The following is a 10,044-nucleotide window of genomic DNA, read 5'->3' on the forward strand; positions in this document are numbered from 1 at the left end:
TTATATGTAATTTAAATTTATGTAATATATAAGTATTAATATATATTTACATTTAAAATGTACAAAAACTACAACTCTATTAATTTTCACTGTAAACATATCTATATAGGCACCAACCCAATCAAAATCCCTTTTCTTTACCCTTCTACATACTGCATCCATCCTACTCTCTATGTATCTATTTTCCCTCCTTTTGAGCATTATATGAATGGGTTTATATAGCATGCATACCACTGCATGTCTTTTTTAATGAATTTTTATATTTCAGATAATTGTGGTAACAGTTGACTTATTATTGATGTAAATAATTATTTATGAATTTACACTATATGCTACAAGTTATTTGTCTATTATTCTTGTTGATGAAGATGTAAGTTATTTATATTTTTCATCTGTTCCAAGTAGTGGTGCTGTGATCGGTCTAGTACTTGTATGTACCTTTTTGTGTGCACTTTTTTATCTTTATATGTATTGGAGTAGAACGCTGGGTATTAGGGTATTGTATGTTAAGTCTTAATAGAGTTTCCCCAAAAAATTCTATTTTTTTTTCTATTGAGTGGATTATTTCACATCCTAGCTAATAATACTTTGTGTTCTTGATTTTTAAAATCACCTTCACACTACACAAACATATCATCTATGAAAACTGCTATTTTTATTTTTTTCTTTACTATCTGAATACCTTTTTTCTTCATGCCCTATTGCCCTGGCTAGTACTTTCAGGAAAATGTTGAATAGAAATGATGATAGTTAATATTCTTACCTTCTTCCTGATCTTGGAACAAAAGATTTTAATATTTTATCATTAAGTATGGTATTTACTGTAGGTTTTTTTTTTTGACTCCTTATATTAGATTTTTAAAAATTCCTTTTATTTATAGCTCAATAAGAGCCTTCTAAAATTAATAGACTTTACCTTTAGAGCAGTTTTAGGCTTACATAAAAATTGAGAACTACAGGGAGTACCCATATACCTCCTCACTACCAGCACACCCAGTTTTCCATGTTATTAACATCTTGCATTACTGTGATACCTCTGTTAAAATTGATGAACCAATACTGACATATTGCTATTAACTAAGTTCAATGTTTGCATTAAGGTTTACTCTCAATTGCACAGTTTTGTGTGTTTTGACTGGTGCATACTATGATATATTCACCATTATAGCATCATAAAGAATAGTTTCACTGCCCTAACAATCCCTGTGCTCCACTTATATATCTCTCCCCAGCAAAAAACAAAAAAAACAAAAATCTCTGGCAACCACTGATCTTTTTAAGGCCTCCATAATTTTGTATTTTTCAAAATTTCATATAGTTGCAATACGCAGCTTTTATGCTTTTCAGACTCATAGCATTCATTTAGTATTTTGTGTTTAAGGTTCTCCCATGTCTTTCAAGACTTAATAGTTAGTTTGTTTTTATCGCTAAGCAATAGTTTATTGTATGGAACTGCTGCAGTTTGTTTATGCATTCATTGATGGAGGATATCTTGTTTGCTTCAATTTTTGACAATTATAAATAAACTTACTATACACGTTTGTGTGCAGATTTTTGTGCGGACATAGATTTTCAACTCATTTTGGAAAAAAAAAAAAAAACCTGGGAGCAAAATTGCTGGATAGTATGGTAAGAGTATGTTTAGCTTTGTAAGAAAATGTCAAACTGTCTTTCATAAGTGGCTATAAAATTTTGTATTATCATTCCTGTTGTTCCACATCCTCACAAGCATTTAATGTTGTCAGTGTTTGGATCTTGACCATTCTAATAAGTGTGTAGAGGTATCTCATTATTTTTTTTTTAATTTGAAATTCTGTAATAGCATATGAAGTTGAAGATCTTTTCTTGTGCTTAATAGAATTTGAATATCTTTTTTGAGGAGATTTTTTTTGGATCTTTTGCTGATTCCATTTTTCAATTGGGTTATTTTCTTATTCTTAAGTTTTAAGACTTATTTATGTATTTTAAACACAAGTCTTTTCATCAAATATTTGCAAATAGTTCACGCCAGTATGTGGCTTGTCTTTCTCTTAATAATGACTTCAAGACAGTAGACATTTTTAATAAAGTTCACATTTCCAATTTAATTTACATAAATCATATTTTGAGTGTTGTATTTATAAAGACATTTTGCCAAACCCAAGGTTACCTAGAATTCTCACATGTTATCTTTAGAAGTTTTATGACTTGGTGTTTTACATTTATGTCTATGATTCATTTTGATTTTATTTTTGTGAATTGTTTAAGTCAGTTTCTAAGTTCTATTTTCTTTTCCACATGGATGTTCATCACCATTTATTGTTGAAAAGGTTTTCCTTTCTCCACTGAATTTCCTTTGCTGCACTTTCCAAAGAGTGATTGACTTTATATTAGAGAAGACTTCCATAATCACCCTATAAAAAATAAAACTCACCCTTTCTACAAATGCCTGCTGATTTTCTATTCTCTTATCCTACTTTAGTCTTCTTAAGCTTACTTTTACTTTATATGGAATATATATATGTTTGTTTATTACATGTTTTTCCTACTAGATATCAATGACAGCAGTGACTTCACTGACACTAACACCTCAAGCAGTGTCTGGTACATAGTAAGTACCAAAAATATTTGTTGACTGATCCAGTGAATAAGTTAATAAATTAATTAAAATATAATTCAAATCAACCATATCAATTCAATCTCCCTTTAATTTTTTTGTGTCTAAAATTATCTGAGTGCTTTGAACTGTCAACAGAGACAAAACTACAAACTATATCAACCTCGATAGGGTAACACTTGGACTTTGAAAAAAGATTTCATAATTTTGTAAATATAGTAATGAGAACCATTTAAATACATAGGCAATATCACCCAACTCTCCATAGTACCAAATTATTATAGAATATTTTATCCTGATGACATACCGAACTTTGAAGCTTAATTGTGAAAGTTAGAAAACAACAGTCAAGAAGCTTTAACCAAAATTATGAGGAATCATCTAATTTTAACATTTTGTCTCAACAAAAGAAAATAGATTTAAAGCATCTGAGATTATTTTCCTCAAACATTCTTTGTAAAATAAGAAGAAAAATATTCTGTTAGAAAACAACAAAATGCTCCCAGAACATAATTTAATAGCAATTATAATTCATTGATAACTTCTATATGCCAGTCATTTTAGGTTCCCCATAGCTAATACTCACAACAGCCCTGTAAGATTAACATTAGCATTTCCATTTTATAAATAAAGAAACTGAAGTGAGGTAAAGTGACTTGTTCAAAAAATGGTAGGCATCAATAACAACAAAAAAAGGACAAAAAATGTAATAAACAACTCTATATGCATAAATTTTATAACCTGCCGGAAATGGAAAAATTCCTTGAAAAACACAATTTGCAAAAACTCACTCTGAATAGGTCTATATCTATCAAAAAAATTAGAATTGATAATAATTTACCAAAACGCAAAGAACTAGAACCAGTTGAGTTTAATGGTTAATTCTACCAAACATTTAAGGAAATAATTACTCTAATTCTTTAAAATCCCTTTCAAAAAGACCTGAGAAGGAATACTTTTTAACTCATTCTGTAAAGCCAGAATTACCCTAATATCAAAACTAGAAAGCTACAGATCAATATTTTTCATGAACACAGATGTCTGAATCCTCAAAAAAATTTGTAAACCAAATCCAACAATGTTTAAAATGAGTTATACACCATGAGCAATTAAAGTGGAGTTTGGTTCAAAATGGCTCAAGTGCTGCATCACAACATTGCACTTGCCTCCTCCCATGACCATATCAAAATTACAACTAAAATATAGATCAACCTGGAGAAACATTTGAAGACTAGATGAACAGAAGTCCTATAACTAAGGATATAAAGATGCCACCTTAAGACTGTTAGGAGAGGTGGAGATATGAAATGGGCTGGCCCCACACTCATGTGTGGCCATCAAGAATCAAGAGCAATATCTCAGCTGCAGAGGTCTCTCCTGAGGAGTGAAGAATCCCAGCCCTACACCAAGCTCCCTGACCTGAAACACCAGTGCCAGGAAGAGTAGCTCCCAGAACAACTGGCTGATAGTTAGCTGAATTTCATTCCTTTGGGTGAGACAGAAGGCTGCTAAAAACTCAGGAATCTTCTTAATGGGACCATGGACAGATTCTCTCAATTCAAGGCAGTCACCCTGGACTCCAGCAGAGGAAGAGTGACTAGAGAGATGCCAGAGACATACAGGAAAGACTGAATGGTGTTCTTCAGGGCAAATACTGGAGAAAAAGCTGCCATCGTCCCTGTGTTGAGCCCTCCTCCCACAAATCATAATTTTCATATTCCTGCTCACTCCAACCTCGAGATTTTCTGGGACCCCACCCCCACCTAACTCCTGCACGACTGGAGGCTATTTTGGCAGCTTGAAGGCAGTTTGTGTTGGCCTGTGCTGCAATCTTTCTTGGACAACTCTCAAGAATCCGGAGCCCCCAGGCAGACAGCAGCTGGCCTCTCTGTGCTTTGCAGAGTGGCCCCAGGCTCAGCACTGGTGCTAAATCTGAATCTTCATTAAGCCAGTAAACATCACTCACCCCATGCTAGTGACTTCCTGAGACCCCACCCTACCCAACTCCAGCACCCCTGGAAATTGTTTCAGTGCTCCCTGGGCAGCCGATGCTGGCTTGCACTGGAATCTTTCTTGGTCAACTAATAGGGCTCCTCAGGGTCCAGGAAGGTGGCAGCTGGCCTTGGTGTGCTGTCTTGGTGTGGAGAGGCCCCAAGCTCAGAACTGGCATCAAATTGGATTCTGCATAACCTGGTAAAAAACATCGACCCCATGCTAGTGACTCCCTGAGACCCCCACATACCCAGTTCCTATATTACTTGAAGCTCTTTCAGTGGCTGAGTCTTACAAATAGCTGGCAGGCAGTGGCAGACCCTGAGATGTCCTGGACTTTTTGCTAAGCTGTCCCAGCCTTGGTACTGTTGACTGCTAACCTCAGATTTTTGCATGGCCTCTCTCATACTCTTCCAGGTCTGGCAAAGGCATGACCAACCATGGATCACTTTGTAGCCCCTAACAACATCAAGCATAATAAATTTGCATAATAGTGGTACTATAAGTAAAAAAGAGAGAAGGGATTGATAAACTATTTGAAAAAATAATGACAGAAAATTTTCCTAACCTTGGTGAAAGAAATAGACATTCAAACCCAGGAAATTCAGAGAGTCTCAACACGATTAACCCAAAAAAGGACACACAGAGGCACATCATAGCTAAAATGATAAAGGTTAAACACACACACACAAAATCCTAAAAACGGCAAATAAAATACAGTTAGTTACCTATAAGGGAGATCCCATAAGACTGTCAGCTGATTTTTCAACAGAAACATTGCAGGCCAGAAGAGATTGGCATGAAATATTCAAATTGATAAAAAGGAAGGACCTACTACGAAGAAAACTCTACACAGCAAGGCTATCATTTAGAATCTAGGACAGATGGAGTTTCCCAGACGAAAAAAAGGCCAAGGAGTTCATCACCACCAAACCAGTATTACAAGAAATGTTAGAAAAACTTCTTTAAAAAAAAGTAGGGGGAGAAAAGGTTAAAATATAAACAATAAAATGTTAATAACTACATATCTACCAGAAATTACTTTCAGTATAAATGGATTAAATGCTCCAATCAAAAGACAGGTAGCTGAATGAATAAGAAAAAAAGACCCTTATGTATACTGCTTATAAGAGATTCACTTCAGATCAAAAGACACACAAAACTAAAAGTAAATATATAGAGAAAAATATTTCACAAAAATGAAAACAAACAACAAAAAAAGTTAAGGTAGCAATACTTATACCAGATAAAATAGACTTTAAAACAAAAGCTATGATAAGAGACAAATGAGGACTCAGTTATCCCACTTCTTGGTATTTATTTAAACAAACCAAGACACTACTTCCAAAGGACATGTGAATTCATATACTCATTGGAGCATTATTTACAAAAGCCAAAATGTGGGGAAAACCTGGGTGTACATCAGTAATGAAGGGATAAAGAATAGGTGGTACATACATACAATTAAATATTACTCAGCCATTATAGAAAGGATAAAATCTTGCCATCTGCAACAAGATGGATGGACCAAGATGGTATTGTGCTAAGTGGAACAATCAGACAGAGAAAGACAAATGCCATATGACTTCACTTATGTGTGTAATCAAAAGAACAAAATATACGAACAAACAATACAGAAACAAACTCATAGATACAGAGAACATTTTAATGGTTGCCAGAGGGAAGGGGGATTGGGTGGCAGGTAAAAAAGAGGAGAGTATTAAGATGTACAAATTAGTAGTTACAAAATAATCATGGGGATGTGCAGTATAGCATAAAAAATATAGCCAATAATATTATAATAACTATGTAGGGTGTCAGATGCATACTAGATTTATAATGATGAAAACTTTACAAGTTTTATAAATGTCTAATCACCGTGTTATACACCTGAAACTAACATAAAATATTGTATGCCAACTCTAATAGAAAAAATTAAAAAAAAAATTGAAAAATTGGATTTAAGATATAAATGTAAAACTCAAAACCATAAAATTCTTTGAAGAAAGCATAAGCAGTAAACTCTCTGACATTGCTCTTTGTAATATTTTTCTGAAATATCTCTTTGGGCAAGGGAAACAAAAGAAATAATAAACAAACAGGACTACATCAAACTAAAAACATTTTGCACAACAAAGGGAACCATTAACAAGACAGAGACAACCTACTGAATGGTAGAAAATATTTGCTAATGAGACTTTCAATAAGGAATTAACATAAAAATTTATAAAGGGCTCACAACTCATACAAAAACAAACGAACAAGCAAAGAGAACAATCCAATTAAAAAATAGCCATAGAGCCTGAATAGTCATTTCTTCAAAGAAGATATACAGATGACCAATAGACATATGAAAAGTTTCTCAACCTCACTAATGATCAGAGAAATTCAAATTAAAAACTCAGTGATTTATGACCTCATAGCTGTCAGAATGGCTATCATCAATAAATCAAAAAGAAACGAGTGTTGGTGAAGATTTGGAGAAAGGAACCCCTCGTGCACTATTGGTAGATTGCAAATTGCTATAGCCACTATGGAAAACAGTTTGGAAGTTTCCCAAAATATTAAAAATAGAACTACCTTATGACCCAGAAATTCCACTTCTGGATATTTATCTGAAGAAATTCAAAACACTAATCTGAAAAGATGCATGCACACCTATGTTGATGAAGCATTATTTACAATAGCCAAGATATGGAAGCAGCCTATGTGCTCATCAATAGATTGGATACAGAAGGACAATACATATATTCAATGGAATATTATTTGGCCATAGAAAGAGTGAGAGCTGGAGAGAAAAAAAATGGCATAGATGATAGAGGCTCTGTACATCCCTCTTGCTACCAAATCAAAGTTGTGACAGAAACAGGAGCAAACAACAAGGAAAGTCACTGGGACATAGAAGAACAGAAGCACTAAAACTAGGGAGAGAAATAATTAACCAAACTGCAATGGTAGAATATAGAAGGGGACAAAAATGCGAGGCTGCCTGGTCTCAAAGGGCTGAGTGAGAAAGAGGCTGCAGCAGTGGTAGCTGACAACTGCAGACACCTCTTAAAGAGATCATTTCTGCAAACAAGCGGACTTGCTTGCTCTGAGCACTAGCACCAGATTGGCTGCACTGGGGGCACCAGGGACTTACAGGAGGCACTGAGTTGTCATAGTGAGGGCCGGAGGCAAGGCTTGCTCCATATAGAAGTGTTGGTGGTATCCAGCATTTCTCCTTTGAGCCCTCCCCACTCCCCGTGTGCAGTCTCAGTGCTGCCATAACTGAGAGGTCATCAAACTGGATAACAGAGGTCACTGTACCCAAAAGATTCCCTGAAACTTTGCCTCCCCCAACTCACAGAACCACCCAAGCCACATCCAGGTATAGCCTTGGCGAGTCAGGTGCTCTTTGGTAAGCAGTACGAAGACTCACACTGGTGGCAACTGACTGTGGTTACTGGTGTGACCTTTTGAGGAAATTATAAGCACAGATTCTGTGGATTGCTTGCTGAATCATAACAGGTGGCCCTAGAGGGATACAGGCTAGAGCTAAATTTGGCTTGATGTGGAAATCCTCTCAGGATTGTGCCACTGGACACTTCCTTCACAAAGCTGCACTGATAAGACCAGGAGACTTAGGAGCTTTGCTTAATACATAGAAACGAACACAGAAAGGCAGCCCAAATGAAAAGACAAAGAAGCAGAAACCATATGGGGATTAGAACAAAGATATGGGAGTAATGGAGTCAAACAATCTATCAGATGCAGAGTTCAAAACACTGGTTATAAAGATGCTCAATGAACTTAGGGAAAATGTGGATGAATTCAGTGAGAACTTTAACAAAGAGATAAAAAAATAAAAATGAAAGTGAAAGTATAAAAGGGAATCAGTCAGAAATGAAGAACATATTATCTGAGATGAAGAATATTTTAAAGGAAATAAACAGAGTGGATAAAGAAGAGGATCAGACCACTGATACAAAGGATGGGGAAGCCAAGGATACTCAATCAGAACAGGAAGAAAAAAGAAGCCAAGGCTAAATAATAATTTAAGGAACCTATGGGACAAAATTAAATGTAAAAATAACCATGGCATAGGGGTACCTGAAGGAAAACAAGATGTTGAAGAGCTATTTGAAGAAATAATGATGGAAAACTTCTGTAATGTGATGAAGGAAATAGACATACAACCCAGGAAGCTCAGAGAGTCCAAAAAAACAAGAACTCAGAGGCCCACATGAAGACACATGATAATTAACATGCCAAAAATTAAATATCAACAGAGAATCTTAAAAGCAGCAAGAGAAAAGCAATTAGTTACCGTCAAGGGAGCACCCATAAGACTGGCAGCTAATTTCTCAAAAGAAACTATGCAGGAAAGAAGAGCTTGGTTTAAAATATTTGATGTGATAAAAATCCAGGATCTACAACAAAAAGTAATTTATCTAGCAAAGCTATCATTTAGAGTCAAAGAACAGATAAAGAGTTTCCCAGATAAAAAATAAGCTAAGAGAATGTATCAACACCAAGCCAGTATTACAGGAAATATTGGAGGGACTTCTTTAAGAAGAAAAAAACGTGTATCCATAACATGAATTAAAATGGTAATAACTACATTCCTATCAACAAGTACTTCAAATGGAAAAGAATCAAGTGCTCCAACCAAAAGATAGTGGCTGACTGGATAAGAAAACAAGACCCCTACATATGCTGCCTACAAGAGACTTACTTTAGATTAAAAGACACACTTACTTTAGATTAAAAGAGACTAAAAAGATGGGGATGGAAAAAGATACTACCTTGATGGACCTAGAGGGTATTGCAATGAATGAATTGGGTTGGATAGATAAAGACAAATATCTCATGATTTCTCATAAGTATGAAATCTAAAGAACAAAATAAATGATAATAACAACAACAACAAAACGGAAATAAACCCATAGATACAGAGAATAGTTTGAGGTCTTCTAGATGGGAAGGGGGTTAGGGAGTGTCAAAAAAAAGGCAAAATCATTAAGAATTATCAATGGGTAGTTGAAGAATAGACATGGAAATGTAGAGTGTAGCATGGGTAGATGGTTAATAATGTAATAAATACGTAAGGGGGAAAAGGGATACTAGATTTAGTGGAGTGATCACTTTGCGAATTGTGTGTATCTCTGATCACTATGATGTACAACTGAAACTGGTATATTACTGTATGTTAACTATAATTGAGATAAACTCATTGAATTGTATAATGTAAATACGAGCAACTAATTGTCTATTAAATTTCAATAAAGTCGGGAGAAAATAAATAAAATAAATAAAAAAATAAAGAGAAGCAAATACAAGAAAGGAGAGAAAGAGAGAGAGAGAGAGAGAGAGAGAGAGAGCGCGCATGCGAGAGAGAGAGAGAGAAATGAGGAAAGGAAGGAGGGTATATGGTATGTTGGAGGCAGATGTACTGACTCATGAATGAACAACTT

Source organism: Pteropus alecto, unplaced genomic scaffold, assembly GCF_000325575.1.
Source record: "Pteropus alecto unplaced genomic scaffold, ASM32557v1 scaffold459, whole genome shotgun sequence".
Lineage (NCBI taxonomy): Eukaryota > Metazoa > Chordata > Mammalia > Chiroptera > Pteropodidae > Pteropus > Pteropus alecto.